General features: G+C 39.0%; 1 non-coding gene across 1 annotated transcript; it reads left to right on the top strand.

Annotated features, from left to right (window-relative positions):
* The first annotated feature begins 8,292 nt into the window (after positions 1 to 8,292).
* Positions 8,293 to 8,395, top strand: LOC118149817 (small nucleolar RNA U13). The gene has a single exon (XR_004737530.1). It is a non-coding gene; the product is annotated as a small nucleolar RNA U13 (small nucleolar RNA).
* Positions 8,396 to 12,973: the final 4,578 nt, after the last annotated feature.

Genomic DNA, 12,973 nt, shown 5'->3' with positions numbered 1-12,973 from the left:
ATTTAGAGGGGACAATATCCAAACCATACCAAAGGCTAAAAAATGGAGATATATAGAGAGTAAAGAGCAGATGAAGCAAATTAAAAAAAAAAGTCAGACAATGAGGTAGATTTAAGAAATAAAAAGAAAAATTTTTTAAATTAAAAGCAAAATATCAAGATGTCAGGCTTAAACTCAACTTTTTCATTATATTAAATGTAAATGATCTAAATATTTAAATATTTTAATTAAAAAGTAGATACTGAGGACCAACTCAGGATTGCAGCTCCCAGTCAATATGCAGAGAGTGACTGGACACGACATTTCCATACAGATCTTTATTGTCCACAGACTAGAGATTCCCAGGTGTAAGAGCCCCACGGGCCGGTCCAGCTGTTTGAGCTGAGGCTGCAGCGCAGTGACACTCCATACAAAATATGCTGGTTTGGTTTCCCCGTTAAACCAGCAATTGGAGATTTCAGAAGGCAAATTAGCACATTCATCTAATTAAATGAGACTTAAACAGAAAGCCAGCCCAGGAGATTCCCAGGCAGCAACATGGTTTGAGCCGGGAGGTGGGTCACTGCATGGGAAATCACACAGATCCCGGCACCTTTGCAGCAGGTGACTGGAACACCTCGGAGAAAGTCAACCACTCAACTTAAAAAAAAAGGGGGGGGGGGCTCTGAGGCAGGAAGCCAGGTGATCAGGCTCAGTGGGACCCACACCCACAAAAACAAACAAAACAGCAATTGGAAACGCTCCGGGTTGAGAGTTTCATGGCAAGCACAGTGGAACCCAGGACAGTGCAGCTCAGAGGGGGAGGGGTGTCCGCCATTACCGAGGCACTCAACCCCTATGGAGCTACACTACCATTGCTGACACAGCCTGCCATTGCCGAGGCAACCCACCGTTGCCGGGGAAACCTGCAATAACAGAGAGAGTCCACCACTACAGAGGTGAGCACACCCATATAAACGGGACTACAGGGAATTACACACGGCAGAAGGGCGGAGCCCACAGCAACAGGGCAGAGCCCACGGCAACAGGGCGGAGCCCACGGCAGCTCAGCATAGCCATTGAAGGCAAGTAGTGATTAGACTGCCCCCTTGCTGGGCAGGACAGTGCAACAGATACCCATAAATGGAGCCCTAAATCCCCAGGACAGAGCACCTAAAAAAAAGGGGGGGGGCTTTATGAGTTCTGCTGCAGCAGACTTAAATGTACGTGCCTAGCAGCCCTGAATGAACAACGGAGCTCACAGCTCAGCACTTGAGCTCCTATAAAGCACAGACAGTCTCCTCAAACAGCCTCCTGACCCCTGTATATACAAAGAGTTACCTCACAAAGGACTTACCAGACTGACATTTGGTGGGCATCATTCTGGGACAAAGATAGCAGAAGAAGAATCTGGTAGCAATCCTCATGGTTCCGCAGCTGCTACAGGAGTTCCCCAGGCAAGCAGGGCCTGGAGTGGACCTCAGCAGTCCTACAGCAGTGGGGCCAGACTGTTAGAATGAAAACTAAGAAACAGAAATACTTCATCATCAACAATCTGGACGTCCACTCAGAGACCCAATCAAAAAATCAGCAACCACTCAGACAACAGGTGGATAAATCCACAAAGATGGGAAGAAACGAGCGCAAAAAGAAGGAAAACACTCAAAACCAGAACATCTAGCCTCCTACAAAGGACCAAAACTCCTCACGAGTAAGGGAACAAAGCTGGACAGAGAAGGAGTGTGATGAAATGACGGAATAAGACTTCAGAAGGTGGGTAATGAGAAACTTCTGTGAGCTAAAACAACATGTTCTAAATCAATGCAAAGAAACTAAGAACCTTGAAAAAAGATTTGAGGAAATGATAACAAGAATGGACAACTTAGAGAGGAATATCAATGAATTGAAGAAGCTAAAAAACACAACACAAGAACATTGCGAAGCATGCACAAGTTTCAACAGCCGAATTGGCCAAGCAGAAGAAAGGATATCAGAAGTCGAAGATCAACTCAATGAAAGAAAATGAGAAGGCAAGATTAGAGAGAAAAGTGCAAAAAGGAATGAACAAAGTCTCCAAGAAATGTGGGACTATGAGAAGAGACCAAATCTACATTTCATAGCTGTACCTGAATGTGACGAAGAGAATGAATCCAAGATGGAAAATACTCTTCAGGATATTATCCAGAAAAATGTCCCAAACCTAGCAAGGCAGGTCAATATTCAAGTTCAGGAAATACAGAGAACACCACAAAGGTATTCCACAAGAAGAGCAACCCTAAGGCACATAATCGTCAGATTCACCAGGGTTGAAATGAAGGAGAAAATGCTAAGGGCAGCCAGAGAGAAAGGTCAGGTCACCCACAAAGGGAAACCCATCAGACACAGCAGATCTCTCGACAGAAACCATACAAGCCAGAAGAGAGTGGTGCCAATATTCAACATCCTTAAAGAAAAGAACTTTCAACCCAGAATTTCATATCCAGCCAAACTCAGCTTCATAAGTGAAGGAAAAATAAAATCCTTTGCAAACAAGCAGGTACTCAGAAATTTTATCACCACCAGGCTTCTTTAAAAGAGCTCCTAAAAGAGGCACTACACATAGAAAGAAACACCAAGTACCAGTCATTCCAAAAACATACCAAATGCCAAAAAACATCAACAAAATGAAAAATCTGCATCAACTAACAAGCAAAACAGGAACTAAAATCAAAACGGAAGTATGAAATTCACACATAACAATATTAACCATAAATGTAAATGGGCTAAATGCACCAATCAAAAGACACAGACTGGCAAATTGGATAAAAAGCCAAAACCCATCGGTGTGCTGTATCCAGGAAACCCATCTCACACACAAGGATGCACAAAGGCTCAAAATAAAGGGATGGAGGAAGATTTACCAAGCAAATGGAGAACAAAAAAAAGCAGGAGTTGCAATTCTTGTCTCTGATAAAATAGACTTTAAAGAAACAAAGATCAAAAGAGACAAAGAAGGACATTACATAATGGTAAAAGGATCAATACAACAAGAAGAGCTAACTATCCTAAATATACATGGACCCAATACAGGAGCACCCAGATATATAAGGCAAGTTCTTAATGACTTACAAAGAGACTTAGACTCCCACACAATAATAGTGGGAGACTTTAACACTCCACTGTCAATATTAGACAGATCAACCAGACAGAAAATTAACAAGGATATCCAGGACTTGAACTCAGACCTGGAACAAGCAAACCTGATACTCTCCACCCCAAATCCACAAAATATACATTCTTCTCAGCACCACATCACACTTACTCTAAAATTGACCACATAATTGGAAGTAAAGCACTCCTCAGCAAATGCAAAACAACTGAAATCATAACGAATACTCTCTCAGACCATAGTGCAATTAAGTTAGAACTCAGAATTTAGAAACTAACTCAGAACCACACAGCTTCATGGAAACTGAACAACTGGCTCTTGAATGTTGATTGGATAAACAATGAAATGAAGGCAGAAATAAAGAAGTTCTTTGAAACCAATGAGAACAAAGATACAACATACCAAAATCTCTGGGACACATTTAAAGCAGTTTATAGAGGAAAATATATAGCAATAAGTGCCCACATGAGAAGAGTGGAGAGATCCAAAATTGACACCCTGTCATCAAAATTGAAAGAGCTAGAGGAGCAAGATCAAAAAAACTCAAAACCTAGCAGAAGACAAGAAATAACTAAGATCAGAGCAGAACTGAAGGAGATAAAGACATGAATAACCCTTCAAAAAATCAATAAATCCAAGAGCTGGTGTCTTGAAATGATCAATAAAATAGACAGACCACTAGCCAGATTGATAAAAAAGAAAAGACAGACTAACCAAAAAGAGGCAATAAAAAACGATAAAGGGGAAATCACCACAGATTCCACAGAAATATAAACCATCATCAGAGAATATTACAAACAGCTCTATGCACATAAACTAGTAAACCTGGAAGAAATGGATAAATTTCGGGACACTTGTGTCCTCCCAAGCCTAAACCAGGAGGAAGCCAAAACTATGAACAGACCTATTGCTCTGAAGTTGAGGCAGCAATTAAAAGCCTACCACACAAAAAAAGCCCAGGTCCAGATGGGTTCACAGCCGAATTCTACCAGACACACAAAGAGAAGCTGGTACCATTCCTTCTGAAACTATTCCAAATAATCCAAAAAGAGGGAATCCTTCCCAAATCATTTTATGAGACCAACATCATCCTGATACCAAAACCCGGCAGAGACTCAATAAGAAAAGAAAACTTCAGGCCAATATCCATGATCAACATAGATGCAAAAATCTTCAATAAAATACTTCGGCAAGCCGATGGCAACGGCACATCAAAAAGCTTATCTACCATGATCAAGTAGGATTCATCCCAGGGATGCAAGGCTGGTTCAACATACGCAAGTCTATAAATGTAATTCACCACATAAAGAGAACCAAAAACAAAAACCACATGATTATCTCAATTGATGCAGAGAAGGCCTCTGCCAAAATTCAACAGCCCTTTATGCTAAAAACCCTCAATAAACTCGGTATTGATGGAATGTATCTCAAAATAATAAAAGCTATTTATGACAAACCAATAGCCAATATCATACTGAATGGGCAAAAACTGGAAGCATTCTTTTTGAAATCTGGCACTAGACAAGGATGCCCTCTCTCACCACTCCTATTCAATATAGTACTGGAAGTTCCAACCAGAGCAATCAGGCAAGAAAAAGAAATAAAGGCTATTCAAATAGGAAAGGAGGAAGTCAAATTGTCTCTATATGCAGATGACATGATAGTATATCTAGAAGACCCCATCGTCTCAGACCAAAAACTCCTGAAACTGATAAGCAACTTCAGCAAAGTGTCAGGATATAAAATCAATGTGCAAAAATCACAAGCATTCCTATACACCAATAACAGACTGAAAGAGAGCCAAATCAAGAATGAACTGCCATTCACAATTGCTACAAAGAGAATAAAATACCTAGGAATACAACTAACAAGAAACGTAAAGGACCTTTTCAAGGAGAACTACAAACCACTGCTCAATGAAATAAGAGAGGACACAAACAGATGGAGAAACATTTCATGTTCATGATTAGGAAGAATCAGTATCGTGAAAATGGCCATACCGCCCAGAGTAATTTACAGACTCAACGCTATCCCCATCAAGCTACCAATGACTTTCTTCGCAGAACTGGAAAAAACCACCTTGAACTTCATATGGAACCAAACAAGAGCCCGCATAGCCAAGACAATTCTAAGCAAAAAGAACACAGCAGGCAGCATCACACTAACGGACTTCAAACTATACTACAAGGCTACAGTAATCAAAACAGCATGGTACTGGTACCAAAACAGAGATATAGACCAATGGAACAGAACAGAGGCCTCAGAGGCAACACAACATATCTACAACCATACAATCTTAGATAAACCTGACAAAAACAAGCAATGGGGAAAGGATTTCCTATTTAATAAATGGTGTTGGGTAAACTGTCTAGCCATGTGCAGAAAGCAGGAACTGGACCCCTTCCTGACACCTTACACTAAAATTAACTCGAAATGGATTCAAGACTTAAACATAAGACCTGACACAATAAAAACCCTAGAAGAAAATCTAGGCAAAACCATTCAGGACATAGGCATAGGCAAGGACTTCATGACCAAAACACCAAAAGCATTGGCAACAAAAGCCAAAATAGACAAATGGGACCTAATCAAACTCCACAGCTTCTGCACAGCAAAAGAAACAGTCACTAGAGTGAATCGGCAACCAACAGAATGGGAAAAAATCTTTGGAGTTCACCCATCAGACAAAGGGCTGATATCCAGAATTTACAAATAACTCAAACAGATTTACAAGAAAAAAACAAACAAGCCCATTCAAAAATGGGCAAAGGATATAAACAGACACTTTACAAAAGAAGACATACATGAGGCCAACAAACATATGAAAAAATGCTGATCATCAGTGGTCATTAGAGAGATGCAAATCAAAACCACATTGAGATACCATCTCCAGATCATTAAAAAAATCTGGAGACAGTGGATGCTGGAGAGGATGTGGAGAAATTGGAACGCTTTTACACTGCTGGTGGGACTGTAAATTAGTTCAACCATTCTGGAAGACAGTGTGGCGATTCCTCAAGGACCTAGAAATAGAAATTCCATTTGACCCAGCAATCCCATTACTGGGTATATATCCAAAGGACTATAAATCGGTCTACTATAAGGACACGTGGACATGAATGTTCATTGCAGCACTGTTTACAATAGCAAAGACCTGAAACCAACCCAAATGCCCATCGATGATAGACTGGACTGGGAAAATGTGGCACATATACACCATGGAATATTATGCAGCAATCAAAAACGATGAGTTCGTGTCCTTTGTAGGGACATGGATGAATCTGGAGAACATCATTCTCAGCAAACTGACACAAGAACAGAAAATGAAATACTGCATATTCTCACTCATAGGTGGGTGATGAACAAGGAGAACACATGGACACAGGGACGGGAGCACTACACACTGGGGTCTATTGGGGGAATAGGGGAGGGACAGTGTGGGGGGGGAGCTAGGGAGGGACAGCACGGGGAGAAATGCCAAATGTGGGTGAAGGGGAGGAAGGCAGCAAAACACACTGCCACGTGTGTACCTATGCATGTTCTGCACATGTACCTCAAAACCTAAAATGCAATCAAAAATAAATTAATTAATTAAAAGTAGATACTAAATTAGATTTTTTGAAAGCACGATCCAACAATATACTGAATTCAAAAAACACACTTTAAATTTTAAAACACAAATAAGTATAAAAATATAGAAAAAGAGATACGATGCAAACATTCAAGATACTAAAGCTGGAGGTCAGGTGTGGTGGCTCACACCTGTAATTCCAACACTTTGAGAGGCCAAGGTGGGGAGGATTGTTTAAGCCTAGGAGTTTGAGGCCAGCCTAAGCAACATCGTGAGACCTCAACACTATAAAATTTTTTTTTAATTAGCCGGGCACACTAGTGTGTGCCTGTTGTCCCAGCTACTCAGGAGGCTGAGATGAGAAAATTACTTAAGCCCAGGAGGTGGAAGTGCAGTGAGCCATGTTTGTACTACTGCACTTCAGCCTAGGTGACAGAGTGAGACCCTGTGTCAAAAAAAAAGTAATAAAGCTGGAATGGGTATGTTAATGTCAAATAAAGCAAACTTTACTAATATAATTTTAAAACCAAATAAAATAACTCATAACTATAGCTGGATATTTCAACACTCTTGTCTCAATAACTGATAGAATAAGTAGACAGTAAATCAGTGAGACCACAAAACACTTAAAACATTCAATCAACTGAACACAATTGACATTTATAGACTGTCCCACTGAATAATAGTGGAATACACATTCCCTTTCAGGGCATGTGGAAATTTCAACAACAGAATATATTATAGGTCATAAAACAAGTCCCAATGAATGTTAAAGAACTGAAATTATGCAGAATATGTTCTCTGACTGCAATGGAATTAAATTAGAAATCAATAACAGTAAAATATCCAGTAACCCTCAAATACTTAAAAATTTAAAAATACATTTCTAAATAATACATGAGTAAAGAAAGAAATTGCAATATTAATGAGTAAATATTTTAAATTTTGTGAAAATAAGAGCTGGCACAGTGGCATGTGCCTATATTCCCAGTTACCTGGGAGGCCAATGTGGAAGAATTACTTGAGGTCAGGTGTTAGAGGCTGCAGTACACTATGATTGTGCCTATGAATAGCCTCTACACTTCAGCCTGGGTAATATAGCCAAGACCTCATCTCTAAAAAACAAAAGAAAACAAAACAAAATAAAAAACTTTAAAACCTAATGAAAATGAAACAAAACATTAATATTTGGGGAATACAGCTAAAACAGTACTTAGAAGAAAATTTGTAGTTTAAAATCAATAATTGAAGAATCCACCTAAGGATTAGGAACTTCATATTTGCCACAGTATTGAAGATACAAATGCATAAAAATAGTTATAAATCTATTTTATGGGTACACAATATATAAAGGGATAGTTTATAACATAAATAACATTAAAATGTGTAACAGAGCTGTGAAGTTTAGCTTTTATATGCAATCAAGATTAAGTTGTTATCAATTCAAAGTGGATTGTTTTAGATTTAGAATATTTTATGTAATCCTCCTGATAACAATGAAGAAAATAGTTATAGAATATACACCAAAAGGAATCAAAACTCACCATTAAAATGTACATTCTGCAGTTGTTGTTGGAGTGTTTATACAATTTATATACTTTGTATTTCATAATTATGATTTTTGGGTTTTCATTCTCACATATGAGATGTGCCTCTCTAAAACCTTTTACATCATTAGCATATAACCCCATCTGATGTGTTTTATATATATGTGTGTGTGTGTGTGTGTATATATATATATATATATATATATATATATATATATATATATAATGGATTCCATATAAATAATGGATAGAACTGAAGAACTGACAGATCAATAAGGAAATAAAGGACATGAACAACACTACAAACCAATTGGACCTAACAGACATCTACAGAACACTCCATCAACAACAGCAGAGTATACATTTTTCTCAAGTGTACATGGAACATTGTCCAGGATAAACCACATGTTAGGCTTAAAAAAAAAAGAATTCCTAATAAATTTTAAAAGATTTAAGTCATTCCAAGTATCCTTACTGATCACAATGAAATGAAACAAATCAATAGTAAAAGGAAAACTGGAAAATTCATAAATATGTGGAAATTAACACACTCTTAATAAATGAGCTACAGAGAAAATCAAAGGGAAATTTTAAAATATCTTGACACAAAAAAAGATAAAATATCTTAATACAACAGAAAATGAAAATACCAGCTATCAAAACTTATGAAATGTAGCAAAAGCAGGGCTAAGGGTGAAATTTAAAGCTATAAATGTTAATGTTAAAAGGAAAGATCTAAAATCAACTATCTGATTTTAAACCTTAAGGAACTAGAAAAAAAAAGAACAAACTAAACTCAAAGCTAGCAAAAGAAAGAAAATAATAAGGATTAGAGCAGATATAAATAAAAATAGATAATAGAAAAACAATAGAGAGAATCAATAAAATCAAAAGTTGATTCTTCAAAAATATCAGTAAAATTGACACATCTTTATCTAGATTGACTAAGAAAAACGAGAGAAGATTCTAATTGCTAAAATCAAAATTTAAAATTATTAATAATTTTTATTTGATTACACATTAAAATATTTTGACTATAAAGGGTTAAATAGAATACATTGTTAAAAAACAATTTTTAACTGTTAGAACTAATAAACTAATTTAGCAAAGTTGAATAATACAAAATTAACACATAAATATTAGTTGCATTTCTATATATTAACAATTAACAATTAGAAAAGGAAATCAAGAAAGTAATCCCATTTACAACAGCATCAAAAATAATAAAATACTTAGAAATAAATTTAATCAAGGAGGCAAAAGACTTGTACACCAAAAACTGCAAAATATTACTAAGAGAAATTGAAGAAGATACAACTAAATAGAAATGAAGTCTATACTTGTGATTGGAAGACTTAATATTGTTAAAATGTCTAGACTAGCCAAAGCTATTCTCAAGATTCAATGCAATCTCTATGAAAATCCCAATGGTATTTTTTTTATAAATATAAAAAAACTTAATGTAAAATCTCAAAGGATCCCCAAATGGCCAAACAGTCTTGAAAAAGAAAAGGCCTCACATATCCTGACTTCAAAACATATTACAAAGCTACAATACCCAAAAAGTATCTTGCTGGCAGAAAGACAGATATATGAAATAGAATAGAGATCCCAGAAATAAACCATCCCATATATGATTAAACAATTTTCTGCAAGAGTTCCAAGATCACATGTATCAGTCCATTCTCATGCTGCTATGAAGAAATACTTGAGATTGGTTAATTTACAAAGAGGTTAAAAAAAAAGAGGTTTAATTGGCTCACAATTCCACATAACTGGAGAGGCCTCAGGAAACTTACAATTATGGCAGGAGGGGAACCAAACATACCCTTGTGCACAGGGAAGCAGAGGAAAGAAGTACAAAGGGAAGGGGGAAAATCCCCTTATAAAATCATCAGATCTCTTGAGAACTCACTCACTATCAGGAGAACAACATGGGGGTGACCACCCTCATGATTCAATCCCCACCAGGTGGGATTATGGGAACTACAATTCAAGATGAGATTTGAGTGGGGGTACACAGCCAAGCCATATCAACACACAATGGAGAAAGGGCAGCCTTTTCAACAAATGGTATTGGAAAGACTGGACATATACATGCAAAGGAATGATTTTGAACCCTTACCTAAACCATATGCAAAAATTAACTAAAAATGAATCAAAGACCTAAATGTAAACCTTAAAACTAGAAAACCAGAAGAGAACACAGGGAGAAAACTTTTTGACTGTATTTGTCAATAATTACTTGGATGTGAGACCAAGGCACAGGACACAAAAGAAAAAAATAGATAAACTAGACCTCATCAAAAGTAAAAACTTTTGTATATAAAAAACACTGTCAACAGTGTGAAAAAGCAACCCATAAAATGAGAAAAAACATTTGCAAATTATATATTTATCTGGGGTTAATGTCTAGAACATATGAATAACTCTGTATTATGTATATATAAATGTATATCTTTAAATTTTCTACATATTATAATGTTTTGACATCTTTAAAAAACACCTTTCTAGCTGAAGAGAGACTTTCTATCTAGTCAATTCGTGGAAATAGCAATCATCCCAGATGCACAAACTAATCATTCTAGAGCCATGCCTCCTCTGTCAACCTCGTACATCCCAAGAGGCAATATTCCTCTGACTTAATCATCCCAGGGCCAGGCGCCAGACAAACATGACCACTCCTAGAGTCCAAAGCCCACTGAAAGTGTTCAAATTAGCCATTCCTAAGTTGTTCACACTGCCCTGCTTTGCCTTTCCCATGGGAACCCCAACAAAGGCTCTAGCCTAATGCTTTTCCCTTGGTCTGTCTTCTGCCTTCTGATTACCCTGGTATCTTTCCAATGTGGCCCTGCATGGCATACTATGCCAATACTCCTGTCTTTAGGAGTTGTAAATATAATGACCTTTGATTTATCCTGATTCTCTCCTGTCTTCTCTTGTGGCCCCACCATACTGACTATATCATAAAAGAACACAAAACAAATTCCTGCAACTCCACAACCAAAAAAAAATTTTTTTTTAAATTAAGAAGCATGCAAAGATGCCAGCCTTCAAAGCTCAACCGGGCCTGCATGAGTATGCACAGAAAATTGCAAAGCGGTTCCACACTTCTCACCTTGGGGTTCATTCCCATTATGTCCCCTGTCAGCAGGAATAAGCCAGAGGAATTCACATAGCTTCATTGCCCCAGATTAGGAGCACAAAGTGCACATTCCCCACTCTTCACGGATCCCCTGTGAGCCAAGCTTCTGCAGCACAGCACCTAGACCAGAGCCTTGGCTGACATGCACCCTGCTCTGGAGGCCAGTAGGCACTGCACCTCTCCAACACTAGGGCTCCATCTTCATTATGCCAAGCTCACTCATATGGCTGAACACCACAACCTCAGTTGCAAGGAAATTTGGCCCAAGACCGGCTGTGTCTCTGGTCCTGCACAGCAGAGAAATCCACTTCCAAACCATACTTCCAGCCAGAGGAACAGACTGCCAGTCCTGTCCAGGGTAAGCCTGCATCTGAGCCAGCCAACCTGTCACACACCCTCCCACAAGCAGAAGAGGCTCCTGGGTCTCTGAGCAGTTTACATGCCCCCAGGCCAGTGGAATGGTTATACATCCATGCTCAAGACCTGAGTAACAGCTCTACAGCACCCTTAAACCCCACAGATATTCCCCTGGCCTGTCCACTGGCCCTGTGCACCTATAACGGCTTTTAGAAACAGTCCCACAGGCCACCTCTGGTGGGCACAAACCCAGGCCGACAAAATAGCCAAGAGCCCACAACTCAGACCTGAGAAATAGCCCCATGGACCATAACCCAGCAGACATGCCCTCAGACCAGTTAAGAAATCCCATGCCCATATTTCAAGCCTACTAAACAGCTCCATGAGTCACCCTCCACAGAAATGCTCCCAGCCACGCAGCTGTGTGCCTATGTCCTGGACCTGAGAAATAGTCCCATGGGCCTCCCTCAGCAGACACGAACCTAGGCCAGCTGAGCAGCCATGTACCTACATTCCATCCCTGAGAAACAGCCCTATAGGCCACCCCAGTAGGCATATCCCCAGGTCGACTGAGCAATTGCATGCCCAGAATAACAGCCCCATGGCCCCAATCCCAGGAAGCCAGATCCCAAGTTGGCCAGCCCACCATGTGCATGCAACCCCAACCTGAGAAATCCCTGTGAGCCCACCCCTGGAAAAGTCACACTACTGTCACCACAAACTCTCAATATAGGCCCCTGAGAAACTCCAAATGCCACTAGTGTGACTTACAGCTAAGGAAACTACACAAAGACTACACTACTGCATCCAATTAGAAGAAAGACCAATGCACTCCACCAAACTGACACCTCAAGACCCATTCATACAAATAAGCATTTCCCTACAAAACCTACTCTGTAAAATTGGAAGAGGTAGCTTTTTTAACAGATGCATAAAAATCAACATAGGGACATGTCAAACATGAAAAAGCAAGAAAATATGGCACCTCCAGAAGAAAACAATAACTCTCCAGTAACAGAATGCAATTATAAAAAATAAAAAAACACGACACAGGGAGGGGAGCACTACACACTGGGGTCTGTTGTGGGGAATAGAGGAGGGAAAGTGGGGGTGGGGAGTTGGGGAGAGAGAGCATGGGGAGAAATGCCAAATATAGGTGAAGAGGAGGAAGGCAGCAAATCACACTGCCACATGTGTACCTATGCAACTATCTTGCACGTTCTTCA

This window comes from Callithrix jacchus, chromosome 20 (genome assembly GCF_049354715.1).
Source record: "Callithrix jacchus isolate 240 chromosome 20, calJac240_pri, whole genome shotgun sequence".
Taxonomy (NCBI): Eukaryota; Metazoa; Chordata; class Mammalia; order Primates; family Cebidae; genus Callithrix; species Callithrix jacchus.
Note: the sequence above shows the minus strand (reverse complement) of the source record. Positions and strands in the feature narration are given on the sequence as shown.